Source organism: Bubalus bubalis, chromosome 20 (genome assembly GCF_019923935.1).
Source record: "Bubalus bubalis isolate 160015118507 breed Murrah chromosome 20, NDDB_SH_1, whole genome shotgun sequence".
Taxonomy (NCBI): domain Eukaryota; kingdom Metazoa; phylum Chordata; class Mammalia; order Artiodactyla; family Bovidae; genus Bubalus; species Bubalus bubalis.
The window spans coordinates 20292118-20311388 of record NC_059176.1 but is presented as its reverse complement, the minus strand read 5'-3'; the positions used below and the strand labels follow the sequence as shown (position 1 = coordinate 20311388).

The window sequence follows — 19271 nt, the reverse complement described above, 5'->3', positions numbered from 1 at the left end:
TAACTGTTCCTCCTAAATTCAGAGTAAGAGAGATTTAAACAAAATGAAAAAGCAGAGGAACTACTACCAACTAAAAGAACAAGAGAAACCCCCCTGAAAGAACAAACAATGAAACAGACCACACCAGTCTACCAGACCCTGATTTCAAACAGCAGGTAATAAAGATGCTAAAGTAATTAAGAATGATTGTAAAAAGAAATGCAGATCACTGTAACAAGGAACTAGAAACTATAAGGAGGAGCCAATTAAAATTAGACAACTAAACTGCCAAAATAAAAAAACAAGCTAAAGGCAACGAATAGTACACTAAATAATGAAGAAGAATGAATAATCATCTGGCAAACAGAATAATGGAAATCATCCAATTAGATAGATAAAAAATGACAGCAACACATGAGCTTCTATGAGATATTTAATAATATAATTCATGGTAATGTACTCAAATAGGTATTCTAGAAGGAAAAGAAATAGAAAAGGGGATCATAAATGTATTTGAAGACCTTATGACTGAAAACTTCCCAAACCAAAAGAAGGAAACATATATCCAGGAACAGGAAGCACAGAGGGTCCCAAAGATGAAAAAGACTCACACCAAGACATATCATAATTAAAATGGCAAAGTTAAAGATAATTAGAGGATTATTAATGCAGAAAGAGAAATAAAGAGTTACTTACAAGGAAACCTCCATAAGGTTATCAGTTGATTTCTCTGTAGAAACTTCACAGAAAAAAAAGATATTCAAAGTCATGAAAGTGGAAAACCTGAAATCTAGGATACTCCACTCAGTAAGATTATCATTTAGAATAGAAGCAGAAACTAAGAATTTCTCAGACAAGAAAAAACTAAAAGAATATAATACTTAATCCAACCTAAAAAACAACACCTAAAGATCGTCCCTAAATAGAGAAACAAGAATCTATATGAAAAAGCGGATTCATTTTGATATTTGGCAAAACTAACACAATTATGTAAAGTTTAAAAATAAAATAAAATTAAAAAAAAAGAAAAAGAAAAACATAATATGAAAGGCAAAAAATATATAAAAGGACTGAAGATCACTTAAATCAGTACACAGATTAATAGAGCAGTCAGACTTGTGTAAAAGAGACAAGTACAATTAATGGCAAAAAGATGTAAAACAGGAGATCAAAATTAAAAAAAATTGGGAGAGAAAAGTAAAAACTGTAGATTTTATAGAATGTATTTGAACTTATATGACTATCAGTCTAAAGCTGGTAAATAAAGCTATACTGCTAAGTCACTTCAGTCGTGTCCGACTCTGTGCGACCCCATAGACAGCAGCCCATCAGGCTCCCCTGTCCCTGGGATTCTCCAGGCAAGAACACTGGAGTGGGTTGCCATTTCCTTCTCCAATGCATGAAAGAGAAAAGTGAAAGTGAAGTTGCTCAGTCATGTCCGACTCTTAGCGACCCCATGGACTGCAGCCTACCAGGCTCCTCCGTCCATGGGATTTGCCAGGCAAGAGTACTGGAGTGGGGTGCCAGTGCCTTCTCCGAGATAAAGCTATGGGTAACCACAAATCCAACAGTTAGAACTCTGTATGGAACAACAGACTGGCTCAAGACTGAGAAAGTACGACAGGGCTGTCTGCTGTCACCCTGTTTGTTTAACCTATACGCTGAGCACATCATGAGAAATGCCAGGCTGAATGAGTTACAAGCTGGAATCAAGATAGATGGGAGAAACAGCAAAACCTCAGATATGTGAATGATACCACTCTAAAGGCAGAAAGCAAAGAGGAACTAAAGAACCTCTTGATGAGAGTGAAGGAGGAGAGTGAAAAAGCCGGCTTAAAACTAAATATTAAAAAATACTAACATCATGGCATCAGGTCTCATTACTTCATGGCAAATTAAAAGGGGAAAAGGTGGATGCAGTGACAGATTTTCTCTTTTGAGGCCCTAAAATCACTGTGGAAGGTGACTGCAGCCATGAAATCAGATGATTGCTTCTTAGCAGGAAAGCTATGGCAAACCAAGACATGGTGTTGGAAAGCAAAGACATCACTCTGCCAACAAAGGTCTCAGTGGTCACATATGGTTTTGAGAGCTGGACTGTCAAGAAGACAGAGCGCAAGAATTGATGCCTTTGAATTGTGGTGCTGGAGAAGACTCGTGAGCGCCCCTTGGACAGCAAGGAGATCAAAATAGTCACTCTTTAAGGAAACCAACCCTGAATACTCATTGGAAGGACTGATGCTGAAATTGAAGCTCCAGTATTTTGGTCACCTGATGTGAAGAGCCAACTCATTAGAAAAGTCCCTAATGCTGGGAAGGATTGAGAGCAGGAGAAGAAGAAGGCGTCAGAGGATGAGATGGCTGGATGACATCACCAATACAATGGACACAAACTTGGGCAAACTCCAGGAGATGGTGAGGGACAGAGAAGCCTGGAGTGCTGCAGTTCACGGTGTTGAAAAGAGCTGACATGACTGGGCGACTGAACAACCACCACCACAAATCAAAAGCATAAATAGAATCACAAACATCAAAAAAAAAAAAAAAAAGGAAGTTAAGCGTATAATGGACACAATGCTTCAATCAAAAGACAGAGAGTGGAAGACTGAATAGCAAAGCAAGTACCTATAATATGCTGCCTACAGTAGACTCCATTTCTGGTGAAAGACACACATAAATTGAAAGTGAGATGATGGAAAAAGATATTTCTTGCAAACAGAAATGACACAAAAGTGGGAGTAGTAATATTCAAACAGACAAAACAGATTTAAATCAAAGTCCAAAAACAGACAAAGAAGGCTGCTCTGTAATGGTAAAAAGATCAATACAAGAAGAGGATAGTATGCTTGTTAACACATAGGCACATAATTCAGAAGCACCTAAAGATATAAAACAAATTCTAAGAGACAGAGAATAAGAAACTGACAGGAACACAGTAATGATGGAGACTTTGTCACCGCACTGACATCAGTGAACAGATATTCCAGACAGAATGTCAATAAGGCAATAGGGGTGATAAATAACAATAGAAGAGTTTGACTTACTTGATATCTACTGGACACTACATCCAAAGACAACAGAATACACATGCTTTTCAAGTGCTCATTGAATATTCTCTAGCACAGACCACACACTAGTATACAAAACAAGCCTCAACAAATTTAAGAGAACAGAAGTTATTTCAATCATCTTTTCTGATCACAATTGTATGAAATAAAAAACCAACCACAGAAAGAGAAACAAGGAAAAAAATCTGATTGTATGGAGACTAAAAAACATGATAGTAAAAAAACAATGGGTCATTGATGAACTCAAAGAAGAAATCATAAAATACTCAGAGACAAAAAACAATGAAAACAAAACTACAAAAATCTATGCATTAAAAAACAGTTCTAAGAGGAATAGTCATAGTGATACAGGCCTTTCCCAATAAATTAAAAAAAAATACCACGCAAACAACCATATCCTAACACCTATAAGAATTAGCAAATGAACAAACAAAAACCAGATTCAGCAGAAGGAAGAAAATAATAAAAATCAGAGAGGAAATACATAAAACAGAGACTAAAAGAACAATAGTAAAGATCAATAAAACCAAGAGCTAATTTTTGAAAGGACAAATTGACAAACACTTAGCTAGGCTAAAAGAGAAAACAGAGAAAAGAAGAAAAGAGAGAGGATCCAAATACACAGGAAATGAATGATGAGGCATAGTAAATACTTCAGAAATAAAAAAAGAAAATCATAAGAAAATACTGTGAAGAATTATAGGCCAGCGAGTTGAAGAACCTAGAAGAAATGGATATGTTTCTAGAAACATACAGTCTTTCAAATTGAGTCAATAAACAGATAATTTGAACAAATCAATCACTAGAAGTAAAACCTGATCTGCACAAAATCAACCAAACCAAGCACCCCCACCCCAGCTCCTTGTATACAAAAGTTCAAGACCAGATGGCTTCACTGGGGAATTCTACCAAACATACAAAGAAGACCTATCACTGATCCTTCTAAAACTCTTCCAAAAGACTGAAGAGTAGGGAACACTCCCAAAGTCATGCTATGATGCTACCATCACCCTATCAAAACCAAACTTTGATGAATATAGATGCAAGTCTCCAACAAAATATTAGCAAACTGAAACTAACAACACACAAAAAGGATCATAATACACTGTAGTCAAGTTGAATTCATTCCAGGTTGAAAGGATGGTTCCCCACATGTAAATTAATGTGATACCCCACATCAAGAGGAGAAAAAAAAAAAAAAAACCCATATAATGATCTCAATAGATAAAGAAAATGCAAGACTGTGATTAAAAAACCCTCATCAAATTGGGTATAGAGTGAACACATCTCGACATAATAAAAGCCATTTATGATAAACCCACAGTCAATATAATACTCAGTGGTGACAAGCTGAAAGCCTTTCCACTAAATTCTGGAACAAAACAAGGAAGCTGACTCTCACCATGTCTGTTCAACATAGTACTGGAAGTCCTAGCCAAGTGATCAGATAAGAAATAAAAAGTAATCAAATTAGAATGGAAGAGGTAAAATTGTCATTATATGTAGATGACATGATACTCTATATAGAAAATCCTAAATTCCCCACACTAAAATTATTAGAAGTGAGAAATGAATTCAGCAAGGTAGATTAATGCAAGATTAATATACAGAAACTTGTTGCATTTCATTACACTAACAATGAAATATCAGAAAGTAAAAAAAATCCCATTTAAAACCACATCAAAAAAATACCTATGAATAGCCTAACCAAGGGTGTAAAAGATCTATAAACTGAGAACTATAAAACACTGGTGAAGAAAATTATAGAAGATTCAAGGAAATGGAAAGATATTCCATGCTTTTGAATTAGAAGAAAAAATACTGTTAAAATGGCCATACTACCCAACATAGTCTACAGATTTAATGTGATCCCTATCAAATTACCTAAAACATTTTCCACAGAATTTGAACAAATAATCATAAAATTTAAACAGAACCACAAAAGACCAGAATTATCAAAGTAATCCTAAGAAAAAAGAACTGTAGACATAACTCTCCAGTTTCCTTCAGAAAAAGCTGGAGACATAACCACCCCCGCCCCCCACTTCAGACAATAGGGCAAAGCTACAGTAATCAAAATAGTGTTTTATTGGCACAAAAATAGACATACAAATGGAACAGAACAGAGACCAGAAATAAACCCCACACTTATGATCAGTTAATCTTTGCAAAGAACACAAGAATAAACAATGGAGAAAAGACAGTCTTTCAGCAAGTGGTGTAGGGAAAGCTGGACTGTCTCATGAAAATCAATGAAATTAGAATACCCCTCACACCATACACCAGGATTCCCTGATAGCTCCGTTGGTAAAGAATCTGCCTGCAATGCAGGAGACCCAGGTTCAATTCCTGGGTCGGGAAGATCTCCTGAAGAAGGGATAGGCTACCCACTCCAGTACTCTGGCCTAGAGAATTCCATGGACTGTATAGTCTATGGGGTCGCAAAGAGTCAGACATGACTGAGTGACCTTCACTTTCATATTGCTATCACACCATATACAAAAATAAATTAAAAATATTTTAAAGGGCTAAATAAAAGGCACAAACTCCTAAAAGAAAACAGAGGCAAAATATTCTTGGCCAGAATTGTAGTAATTTTTTCTTTGATCAGTTTCCCAAGGCAAAATAAATAAAAGCAAAAGTAAACAAATGGGATCTAATCAAGCATAAGCTTTTGTGTAGTAAGGGAAACCATAAACAAAAAGACAATCTACAGACTGGGAGAAAATATTTGCAAACAATATGACTGCTGCTGCTGCTAAGTCACTTCAGTCGTGTCCGACTCTGTGCAACCCCATAGACGGCCGCCCACCAGGCTCCCCCATCCCTGGGATTCTCCAGGCAAGAACACTGGAGTGGGTTGCCATTTCCTTCTCCAATGCATGAAAGTGAAAAGTGAAAGTGAAGTCGCTCAGTCATGTCTGACTCTTAGCGGCCCCATGGACTGCAGCCTACCAGGCTCCTCTGTCCATGGGATTTTCCAGGCAAGAGTACTGGAGTGGGGTGCCATTGCCTTCTCCCAAACAATATGACTACAAAGGGTTAATTTCCAAAGTATACAAACAGCTCATATAGCTCAATATTAAACAAGCAAACAAACAACCCAATCAAAAAACAAAAGGCGGGGGGGCAAAGACCTGGACAGACTTTTTCTAAGAAGACATACAAATGGCCAAGAGACACATGAAAAGATGCTCAACATTGCTACTAACTAGAGATGTGCAAATTTAAAACTATGATGAGGTATCACCTGAAACTGGTTAAAATGGCTATCTTCAAAAGTCTACAAATAATAAATGCTGGAGATGATGTGTAGAAAAGGGAACCCTCCTAAACTGTGGATGGGAATGTAAACTGGTATAGCCACTATGGAGAACGGTATGGAGGTTCCTTAAAAAAACTAAAAATAAAGCTAATATATGATACAGCATCCCCACTCCTGGGATATATCTGGAAAAGATGAAAATTCTAACTTTAAAAGATACATACACCCCAGTGTTCACTGCAGCACTATTTACAATAGCCAAGACATGGAAGCAAGGCAAGTGTCCACTGACAGATGAATGCATAAAGAAGTGACATATGTGTACAATGGAGTTTTAGTCAGCCTTAAAAAAGTAAGAAGTACTGCCATTTGCAACAACATGGGTGGACACAGAGATTACCATGCAAATATTATATGATATCAGTTATATGTGGAATCTAAAAAGCAATACAATGAATCTATATTCAAAACAAAATAGACTCAGAGATAGAAAACAGACATGGTTTCTTAAGAGGAAAGGAATGCTGGGATAAATTAGGAGTATGGGATTAGGAAATACAGACCACTATATATATATAACAGGTAAACAAAAGGAATTTACTGCATGGCACATTTAACTATACTCAATATATTGTAATAACCTGTAATAGAAAAAAATCTGAGAAAGTGTGTATATATGTATTATATGTATGTGTATATATATATACACATATATATGTATAGCTGAATCACTTTGCTTTATAAGTGTTGCTAACATGATATTGTAAGTCAACTACACTTGAACATAAGTTAAAGAAATAATATGAGTCTGTGTTGTATGTGGGAACAAAAGGAGCAAGTAATATGACACTCTCTTTAACTGTGAGCTCTATCACTTTCACTGAGAAAAATCAATTAATCCATTTTTGCAAGTTTTCTTATCTATAAAATTCAGAAGAGATCAGTAAGATGATCTCTTCTAGTCTGAAAATAATTTTTTTCTTGAGTCAATGGATGTTAAATAAATTTATTTCCTACCAGCAGAGATTTTCTGTAATTAGAAAAATATCTGAGTTTGAAAAACATAGGATATTTTAGTGAAGTTGCATACTTTGTGTATGTGTTCAATGTATCTTTATTTTCCTCCCATATTTCACCCTTTTCAGTCAAATTAGTGAAGTTGGAAGGGGTTAGAAAAATGAAGTCAGAATTTCCTGTAGAATATCAAGGGTCAATTTTCAAGGGTCTCAATTTCTTATCATGATGGAAAATCAAGACTGAGTCCACTCTGGGGGATGTTAGCTTCAATTTTCATATTGTAATTGTTTACTAGTGTGTATTAACAGATTTAAAGCTTTTACGAACTCATTCAGATCAGATCAGATCAGTCACTCAGTCGTGTCCGACTCTTGGCGACCCCATGAATCGCAGCACGCCAGGCCTCCCTGTCCATCACCAACTCCCGGAGTTCACTCAGACTCACATCCATCGAGTCAGTGATGCCATCCAGCCATCTCATCCTCTGTCGTCCCCTTCTCCTCCTGCCCCCAATCCCTCCCAGCATCAGAGTCTTTTCCAATGAGTCAACTCTTCGCATGAGGCGGCCAAAGTACCGGAGTTCATCTCTTAAAAATAAAGCACTGTAGGCACTTGAACCCAGATTGTGATCTTTAAACACAAAGAAAAAGAAAAAAAAAAAAAAAAAAGGGCCACTATTTCTTTGAGAATTGTCGAAGTCAAATCTGGAATAGAAAATGTACAAGATGATGCTAAAGTATTTTATCTACAAGAAATATAGGGAACTATACAGAATTATCAAGACTGTGAGATGGTCTGGGACCTGGACTCTCTCCAGGAGGGTCAAACTGGATAAACCTCTCCTCAAACAATGGAATACAAACGAACTATAAAGGACTAAAAATAACTGCACACAAGTGCAGCTGGGGCAATTCTGAACAAAAAGGCCACACACCAACCATCATTTTTTGATGTGTGGAGCAAAAGCAGGCTTCTGTGCATGATCCTTGAACAACAGGGCCACCAAAGCAGTGGACAGACCACCCAAGCTATACCTCCCACCCAATCCACTGATCCACTCCTGGTATTACTCTTTAAGGAACTAGCTAGCCTCCTCTTGGGGAGTGAGCAAGAACAAAGCTTCTTGTTTTTGTTTTCCCATGCTGCAGCACAGATCTAATAATGCCCTGCCTGAAGTCCTTGCTGGCCTCTTACCAATGTCTATTTATTAAAAAGTTCAAGGACCTAGGTCAGTAACATGTTTAGTGACGACTAAGGGATGCCCATGGAGCTTCTGTTTGTCTTGCCCTTCGTTGGGAGGACCTAGGCATGAGGACTGCCAAATGCAGCTTCTTCTCAGCTGACAAGTGGCCACCTAAACCTTTTGCCTCAATTTCACTGCATTTGGTGAGCCTGCCATCAGGCCTCAGAATTCTCATCCAGGCACCACCTGTCCCTTCCCCTTGGTCCTTTCCCCTCTCTTCATCTCTACTTCTTTTACTGTCCTCTCCTTCCATGAAAGTGGATGTGAAACTAGGCTTCCTTGATTGACAACAGCTCATAATGACAAGCAACAAGCAGAGGTGAGAGAGGCTCATCCCATACTGTACAGATCTTGGCCCAGCAGCCTCTCCCTAATGGAAGACTGAAGAGTGATAGAGGTTCAACACTCATATCAAGCAGTGGCTATAAGTCCAATCATCACAAAATTCTCATTCCCCCCCAGGTCCCCCCTACCCCATCACCAAGAGAAGTTGTATCAGAAACAGGCTGAAGCAGTTAGACTTTTCTGTGTGAAATGGTTGGTTCCTGGCCTTTCAGAAAATTGGAAGTGCCTGCATAGGTACCCACAGAGGGGCCGTTTAAATGGTAATCTCATTCTCTCTCGGACTCTCCCTTTTACTCTCCCTTGGTCTCCAAACCTACACTCCTGTCCCTTGCATCTTGGACAGTCCATACTGGGTCACCCTCTTCATGACCCCTAACATCTTTCTGTTTTGTGTCACCAACTCTGAGAAAGAGAATTCTATGATCTCCTTTGCCATCTTCCTCTTTGGTTTTGTTACTCTAGTCTCGAGGGCTCCCTCCATCCCCCCCAGGATCTCTAGTTGTCAACCCTCAGATTTATATGTAAATATGGAGAATGCATAAGCAACCCATTCCAGTATTCTTGCCTGAGAAATACCCAGGACAGAGGAGCCTGGCAGGTTACAGTCCATGGGGTCGCAAAAGAGTCAGACATGACTTTTAGCTACGAAACAACAATAACAAGACCCCAGTCTAAGAAATTCTTACTGTGTGTTTGTGTAGCCTCTCTTTTCATTTCTTCAAGACTGGGAGGCAGAACTTGTCACAGATCGCTGCTTCCAGTGGCTAACTAGCCATCAGCTCAGCAAGTCTCCTCCTCAGAAACCTGTTTACTCCCCTTTAACACGGCTTTCAGCCTCTAGACCTACCCCTTCCTTACGCTTTCAAGTCGGAAATTCCTAAATCAGAGCTCCCAGGGCTGTCCCCAGTCAGGTTTAAAATTAGTTCTCACTTTTGCTTCACAGAGCCTTTATCTGTTCCAGAAACAGCTGACAGAAATGGGGCAAGTACTAGAGTGCATGTCCCTTTCCCAATGGGAGAACAAGGAATCTATGAGGATAGGTTTGACAGGTTCTTGGGAGAATCCCAACAAGTTTAGGGATGGGTTTATCAGATTTGGATTAAGGTTCCTCCTGACCTGACAGGACATCAGAATTATTCTTGCCCACGGTTGCACCTCAGGTGATATGAACGGATACAAGGAAGGCCAGAGAACATGCAGATAGCCTAATGGCAACAAATCTGCACCACCAGGTTGATCAAACGGAGGGGGGGGGGCGCAATCCCAGATCATGACCCACAGCAGGACTATGAAGACCACGTATGCAAGGCTAATAGGAGACATTATATTACTTGTGTATCAGAAAGAATGAAACTTGTATGGTGAACCCGGTAAACTATGATAAGGTCTGCTAAGTTACACAGGAAAGAGATGAAAACCAGGCAGTCTTCACGAGCCAGGTGACAGGGGCATTCAGGAAGCACACTGAGACAGACCCTGATTCTGCACAAGGGAGGCTGACACTGGCTGTGCATTTTATCACCCAGTCTGCTCCTGACATCAGGAGAAAATTTAAAAAGCTTGAGTCTGGGCCCCAAACCTCATGTCAACCCTGGCAGAAGAGCTCCTCAAGGTCTATAATAACTGAGATTTGATGGAGGAAATAAGAACAGGATAGGATATTTGTAAAGAAAACAAAGCTTTTGGTTGCTCTGATTCACCCATCACCTTGAGGGGACCCTAGAGGCCAAGAAGACAAAAAAAAAAAAAAAACACAAAAACCAGAGGAGAAGCCTCCTGGGCCAAAATCAGCACACCTTCTCTCAAAAGGAGGGGCACTAGGAAGAGGGATGTCCCATGTGCCCTCCTGTGAGATGCCAGAAGGACAACCCTAACTGGCTCCAGTTCCTCCCAAATTTCTCAGGTTCCTACACATGGATGGATGGGCCTGAAGTGCCCAGCCTAACCCTACTTAATCCATCCCCATCACTCCAGCAGAGCCTCGGGTCACTCTTGATGTGAGGAAGGAAGGAGAATGGAATTCCATATGAACACTGGAACTGCCTGCTCTGTTCTGACTTGGCTGGCTGGCCACGTCTCCAACTATGGCTGTATTGTGATGGGAGTTAATGGACAAACAAAGCTAAGGTGATTAATATTTCCTTTTACCTAATATTATTGCTCATTCATTTTTGTATATGTCAGAATAACTGTCCCCCGCTTCAAAAGAAAGAGACTTACTAAATAAAATGGGAGCCATTATTTTCTTAGAACAAGGTGAGATTCAACAGATGACAAACCAGAGCAGGAATACACCTATTGGTGACCTCAGACAGCCTGCCTGCTGATCCCTAAGGTGTTTCCCAAGGACCAAACCAGTAGACTTGGGGGATTGAGATAGTTCTGTGCCAGGAAGGGTGAAATGTGCTTCCCTGATAGAAGATTACAGGGATGGAGAGAAGATGGTGGAGTAGAAAGACATGAGCTCACCTCTTCTTATGAAGACACAAAACCACAACTAACTGCTTAAAAACCATTGGCAAAAAATGTTAAGCCTATCAAAAAAATATCCTATACCCAAAGACAAGTCTTAATATATCAACCCTTTAGCCACAAACTGGAAGTAGGAAAAACCACCAGGCCATTCAGGTATGACCTAATCAAATCCCTTATGATCGTACAGTGGAAGTGACAAATAGATTCAAGGGATTAGATCTGGTAGAGCAAAGAACTGTGGATGGAGGTTCGTAAGGCAGTGACCAAATCCTTCCCCAAGAAAAAGAAATTCAACAAGGAAAAATGGTTGTCTGAGGAGGCCTTACAAATAGTTGAGAAAAGAGAAGTGAAAGGCAAAGGAGAGAAGGAAAGATATACCCATCTGAATGCAGAGTTCCAAAGAATAGCAAGGACAGATAAGAAAACCTTAAGTGAACAATGCAAAGAAATAGAAGAAACCAATAGAATGGGAAAGACTAGAGATCTCTTCAGGAAAATTAGAGATACCAGGGGAACATTTCATGCAAAGATATGCACAATAAAGGACAGACATGGTATGGACCAAACAGAAGTAGAAGATATTAAGAAGAGGTGGCAAGAATACACAGATGAACTGTACAAAAAAGGTCTTCATGACCCAGATAACCACAATGGTGTGAACACCCACCTAGAGCCAGTATTCTTGGTGTGTGAAGTCAAGTGGACCTTCAGTTCAGTTCAGTTCAGTCACTCAGTCGTGTCCGACTCTTTGCAACCCCATGAATTGCAGCACGCCAGGGCTCCCTGTCCATCATCAACTCCTGGAGTTCACCCAAACCCATGTCCATCGAGTCAGTGATGCCTTCCAGCCATCTCATCCTCTGTTGTCCCCTTCTCCTCCTGCCCCCAATCCCTCCCAGCATCAGAGTCTCTTAGGAAGCATTACTACAAACAAAGCTAGTGGAGGTGATGGAATTCCAGTTGAGCTATTTCAAATCCTAAAGGATGATGCTGTTAAAGTGCCACATTCAATATGCTAGCATATCTGGAAAACTCAGCAGTGGCCACAGGACTGGGAAAGGTCAGTTTTCATTTCAATCCTAAAGAAGGACAATGCCAAAGAATGTTCAAATGACCTCATAATTGTGCTTGTTTCACATGCTGGTGAGGTAATTCTCAAAATCCTTCAAGCTAGGCTTCAGCAGTATGTGAACCAAGGACTTCCAGATGTTCAAGCTGGATTTAGAAAAGGCAGAGGAACCAGGTATAACATTGCCAACATCCAGAACCAGATGGCTTCACAGGCAAATTCTATCAAATATTTAGAGAAGAGTTAGTGCCTATCCTTCTGAAACTATTCCAAAAATTGCAGAGGAAGGAACACTCCCAAACTCATTCTGTGAGGCCACCATCACTTAATACCAAAACCAGACAAAGATACCACAGAAAAAGAAAATACCAGGTCAATAATATCACTGATGAACACAGACACAAAAATACTCAACAAAATACTAGCAAATCAAATTTAACAATACACTTAAGGGATCGAATACCATGACCAAGTGAAACTTATACCAATATCGCTGATATTTTTCAATATCTGCAAATCAATCAGTGTGACACAGGACAACAAACTGAAGAATAAAAACTATATGATCATCTCCGTAAATGCATAAGAAACTTTTGACAAAATCTAGCACCCATTTATGATAAAAACTCTGCAGAAAGGTAACACACCTCAACACGAAAGTGAAAGTGAAAGTCACTCAGTCGTGCCCGACTCTTTGTGACTCCATGGACTACACAGTCCATCAAATTCTCCAGGACAAAATACTGGAGTGGGTAGCAGTTCCCATCTCCAGGTGATCTTCCCAACCCAGGGATAGAACCCAGGTCTCCCACATTGCAGGTAGATTCTTTACCAGAGCCACAACGGAAGCCCAAGAATACTGGAATGGGTGGCCTATGCTTTTTCTAGCAGATCTTCCTGACCCAGGAAATCAAACCAGGGTCTCCTGCATTTCAGGTGGAATCTTTACCAACTGAGTTATCAGGGAAGCCCTTTACCTCAACATAGTAAAACTCATATAAGACAAATCTACAACTAACATCATGCTCAATGGGGAAACACTGAAAACATTTCTTTTAAGGGGTACAACATAATATCCATTCCCTGGTCATAACAATCGTCGAAGAGAAAGAACATAACTCCAAACTGGACAAGAAGAAGTAAAACTGTCACTGTCAGCAGATAACATGATACTTTACATAGGAAATCCTATGGACGCTATCAGAAAACTACTAGAGTTCATCAATTAATTAGGTAGAGTTGCATAACAACATTAACACACAGAAATCTCTTGCATTCCTACACACTAACAATGAAAGATCATAAAGAGAAATTAAGGAAACAATCCCATTTACCATCACATCATAAAGAACAAATTACCTAGGAGTAAACCTACCTAAGGAAGCAAAAGACCCATAGTCAGAAAACTAGAACATATGATAAAAGAAATAAAAATGACACAAACAAATGGAAAGATATACCATGTTCTTGGATTGGAAGAATAAATATTGTTAAAATAACTATACTACTCAAAGCTATCTACAGAGTGAATGCAATCCTTGTGAAATTACTAAATGCATTTTTCACAGAAGTGGAATTTAAGAACTTTACAATTTGTGTGGAAACACTAAAGACCCTGAAAAGCTAAAGCAATCTTGGGAGAAAAATTGGAGCTGGAGGAATCAGTCTTCTTGACTTTGGACTATATTACAAAGGTACATTCATAAAGAGAGTATGGTGCTCACACAAAAACAGAATTATGGATCAATGGAACAAGATAGAAAGTCTAGAGATAAACTCATGTACCTAGGGTCACCTAATGTGTGACAAAGGAGGTAAAAATATACAATGGAAAAAAGACCGTCTCTTCAATAAGTGTTGCTAGGGAACTGGAGAGCTGCGTGTAAAAAATGAAATTAGAATACTCCTTAACACTATACATGAAACTAAACTCAAAATGGATTGAAGACCTAAATGCAAGGCCAGACACTAAAACTCTTAGAGGAAAGCATAGAATACACTTTGACATAAACTGCAGCAAGATCTTTTTAAATCCATCCCCTGGAGTGATGAAAATACAAACAAAAATAAACAACTAGGACCTAACAAAAGCCCTCAGAATAGGAGAAAATATTTTCAAATGAAACAACTGACAAGGGATTAATATAAAAATATACAAACAGCTCATGCAGCCCACTATAGAAAAATATCAAAAAATGAGCAAAAGGTCCAAAGAGATATTTCTCCAAAGATGCCCTACGGATGGCCAAAAAGTACATGAAAAGATGCTCAACATCATTAATTATTAGACAAATGCAAATCAAAACAACAAAGTATCTCCTCACATCCATCAGAAAGGCCATCATCAAAAAAATCTATAGACGATAAATGCTGGAGAAGATGTTAAGAAAAGGGAACCCTCCTATACTGCTGGTGGGAAATAAATTGGTAGAGCCACTATGGAGAAGAGTTTGGAGATTCCTTAAAACACAAAATACAGAACTACCATATGATCCAGCAATCCCATGCCTGCACATATATCCAGAGGGAACTATAATTCAAAAAGACACATGCATTCCAATCTTCATTGCAGCACTATTTACATTTAGTCAGGACATGGACGCGACCTAAATATCTATCAATAGAAAAATGGAAAAAGAAGGAGCGGCACGAATATACAATAGAATATTACTCAGTCATAAAAAAGAAAGAAAGAATGCTATTTGCAGCAACATGAATGAACCTAGAGATGGTCATACTGAGTGAAATATGTCAGACAGAAAGACAAAGATATGGTATCACTTAAAAAATGGTAAAAATGGGCTTATCTAAAACAGAAATAGAGTTACAGATGTAGAAAACAAATATATAATTACCAGCATATAAGAGGTAGAAGGGATAAACTGGGAGGTTGGAATTGACACATACAGACTACTATATACAAAATAGATAACTAATAAGGACCTACTGTGTAGCACAGGGAAGTCTACTCAGTACTCTATAATGGCCTATATGGGTAAAGAATCTAAAAAAAAAAAAGTGGATACATATATAACTGATTCAGTTGGCTGTACACCTGAGAGTAACAACATTGTAAAACAACTATACTTCAATAAAATTTTTAAAAAATTCAAATAATATGGGCCAAGAAAAGGTAAAAAAATACACTAACAACAGATAGTGTGTATTAGTCACTCAGTCACGTCTGACTCTTTGTGACCCCATGGATTGTAGCCCGCCAGGCTCCTCTGTACATGGAATTCTCCAGGCAAGAACACTGGAGTGGGTTGCCATTTCCTCCTCCAGGGGATCTTCCCGACCCAGGGACTGAACCCAGGTCTCCAGCATTGCAGACAGATTCTTTACCCACTAAGTCACCAGGGAAGAGAAGTTGAAGAAACAATCCCATTTACCATCACATCAAGAAGAACAAAATAGGGGTGTGTCTGCCTGTTGTGGTCAAGGCAGCTGCAGGCTCCAGTGTGGTAAGGCGAGTGATGGAGCTTGGAGACCTGGCTCAGGCCCACATACAATAACATAGTGAAGCTGCTGGCAAAGACAATCACTTTTTAATTCTGGCTTCTGCATTTCTAGAAAAACTGAAAGTTTTGTGTGAAGAAGACAAAGAATGTTCAAATCCATCAAATCAACAACTTTACAAACAGGCTACTTGGACATATTTTGTGGAGAACAAGCTAGTAGATGAAGATTTTCTTGAAGATACTGCACAAAAAGAGTTGATCCATTTTCTTTCAGAACCAGAAATTTGAAAGAAAATAATGTGCATCCAAAACATTGTGATTTCCTTAGGGATGAATTCCTGGAATGTATCCTTTGGAGATGAGGAGCTCTACTCTACATATATTGTCATTCTCTGACCAAGAGGATAGAATGGCTCACAAGAAAATCCAACTTGCTTAAAAAGTACCTTGTTGATGGAATCAGTTACTTGCTACAAATGCTGAATTTTCGGTGTCCCATCCAGTTACATAAAGGTGTTTCTTTCCAAGACCTAGACACAGCTAATTAACTGAGTGAAGGAATATTTAGTGACATTCATTTGCTGGCTATGATGTACAGTGGAGAAATGTGTTATTGCGGATTGAAGAATTGTGTAGATCAACAGCCTGAAAATCATGAAATTATTAAATGCCATCACCATGTTTCTCAGGAGGCAGGTCAGGTGATTGGTCTGGTATTCCCATCTCTAAGAATTTTCCACAGTTTGTTGAGATCCACACAGTCAAAAGCTTTGACATAGTCAATAAAGCAGAAGTAGATGTTTTTCTGGAACTCTCTTGCTTTTTCAATGATCCAACAGATACTGGCAATTTGATCTCTGGTTTCTCTGCCTTTTCTAAATCCAGCTTGAACATCTGGAAGTTCATGGAACATGTACTGGTGAACCCTGGCTTGGAGAATTTTGAGCATTACTTTACTAGCGTGTGAGATGAGTGCAATTGTGTGGGAGTTTGAGCGTTCTTTGGCATTGCCTTTCTTTGGGATTGGAATGAAAACTGGCTTTATCCAGTCCTGTGTCTACTGCTGAGTTTTCTAAATGTGCTGGCATATTGAGTGCAGCACTTTCACAGCCTCAGAAATCTGTATGCAGGTCAGGAAGCAACAGTTAGAACTGGACATGGAACAACAGACTGGTTCCAAATCGGGAAATGAGTATGTCAAGGCTACATACTGTCACCCTGCTTATTTAACTTATATGCAGAGTACATCATGAGAAATGCTGGGCTGGAAGAAGCACAGGCTGGAATCAAGATTTCTGGGAGAAATATCAATAACCTCAGATATGCAGATGACACCAATCTTACGCAGAAAGTGAAGAAGAACTAAAGACCCTTTTGATGAAAGTGAAAGAGGAGATTGAAAAGTTGGCTTAAAACTCAACATTCAGAAAACTAAGATCATGGCATTTGGTCCCATCACTTCATGGCAAATAGATGGGGAAACAGTGGAAACAGTTACAGACTTTATTTTTGGGGGCTCTAAAAACACTGCAGATGGTGACTGCAGCCATGAAATTAAAAGACGCTTACTCCTTGGAAGAAAAGTTATGAGCAACCGAGACAGCTTATTAAAAAACAGACACATTACTTTGCCATAAAACATATGTCTAGTGAAAGCTATAGTCTTTCCAGTAGTCACGTATGGATGTGAGAGTTGGACTTAAAGCTGAGCACCGAAGAATTGATGCTTTTGAACTGTGGTGTTGGAGAAGACTCTTGAGAGTCCCTTGGAGTGCAAGGAGATCCAACCAGTCCATCCTGAAAGTAATCAGTCTTGAATATTCATTGCAAGGACTGATGCTGAAGCTGAAACTCCAATTCTTTGGCCACCTGATACAAAGAACTGACTCATCTGAAAAGACCCTGATGCTGGGAAAGATTGAAGCCGGGAAAAGGTGGCAACAGAAGATGAGATGGTTGGATGGCATCACTGACTCAATGGACATGAGTTTGAATAAACTTTGGGAGCTTGTGATGGACAGGGAGGCCTGGCATGCTGCAGTCCATGGGGTCGCAAAGAGTAGGACATGACTGAGCAACTGAACTTAACTGAACCGTTTTTTATTATATATCCTTAAACTTGTGAAGGAATGCTTCTTTAATTAAAAAAAATGGCATTTATGTTATTCTAACTCAGTTTGAACTACTGATACCCTATAACTAACATTAAGGAGGAATCCATTTTATCTCTATAAATATTTCCTCTATTATTTATATTTTTTCTTATTTTGGTACAATACACATAACACAGAATTGAACATTTTAACTGTTTTTAGATCATTCTTTAGTTTCCCTATTTTGAAGTTGTCTGTGCTTCAGAGATTAAAATTATGTCACCTCTTTGCTTTGGATATATGCTATGGATATATTTAAAAATTGGCAAATAGAAAAATCGTGACTCAAATCCAGAATAGTATTTCCACAATAAGATAAATAATGAAAAATTTCACAAAAGAATTTTCATTTGTTTCACCACACACTACTAACTGCATTTAAAATTTTTAGTCTGTTAGGCATTTTATAAAAATTATACAGTGATTTTCATATTTTGTTTAAAGGAATATGCATGGTTTATTAAACTAATAATGAAGATAATACCAAGTTAGATTCGTCTGCCATTAGTCATATCTCCAGGGCACATCTTTTAATACATTTTGAAATTTTAACAGTTTTTGTCTTTAATTGTACGGGTGAGTCTTAAAGTTCAGAAGCCTAACTTGGTATCCTGCTGACAGTCTTTCTGTCTATCCCAGATCCTACTGTCATCTTGGGATGACCTGTATGATGTGCCAATATCCTTGAGCTATTTTGACTGGCTTCATCACATTCCAGGAACTTAACTATCATGGCCACACCACAGATATCACCATCCTGTTTCTCTTTCTGTAATCTTAAATTTCAAAAACTAATGAGATTCTCATCTTTCCAGCTTTTCACTTTCTCACTTAAACTAATTTTTCTCTCTCTTCTCTCTCTTTAGCTTCTTCACAGCTTCCTCCTCTTGCTGCCCTTTTTTCTCCTTACCATCATCCGCTTTCAGATTTTCTTCCTTCTCTGTCCAGCCTTGGCCTTATGCGACACCATATGAAGTGCTCTCCACAGCCCTTTCAATTTATCTTCCCCTTGTCCTTCAACCTAATCATTATCGTTCCCTCTTCCTTTCTGGAATGCTGAGTTCCACATGAAGTTCCCATAGCTCCTCAAACTGGAGTCACTCTAAGTATCTCACCTTCAACTTTAGGAGAGCCCTCAGTGTAAACAAAGCCTTTCATCTGTTGCTAGCATGGCCCCGTCCCTTTTCCACTATGGC

General features: G+C 38.9%; 1 pseudogene; it reads left to right on the top strand.

Annotated features, from left to right (window-relative positions):
* Positions 1-19271, top strand: part of LOC123465210 — a 30144-nt pseudogene that overhangs the window by 6906 nt on the left and 3967 nt on the right.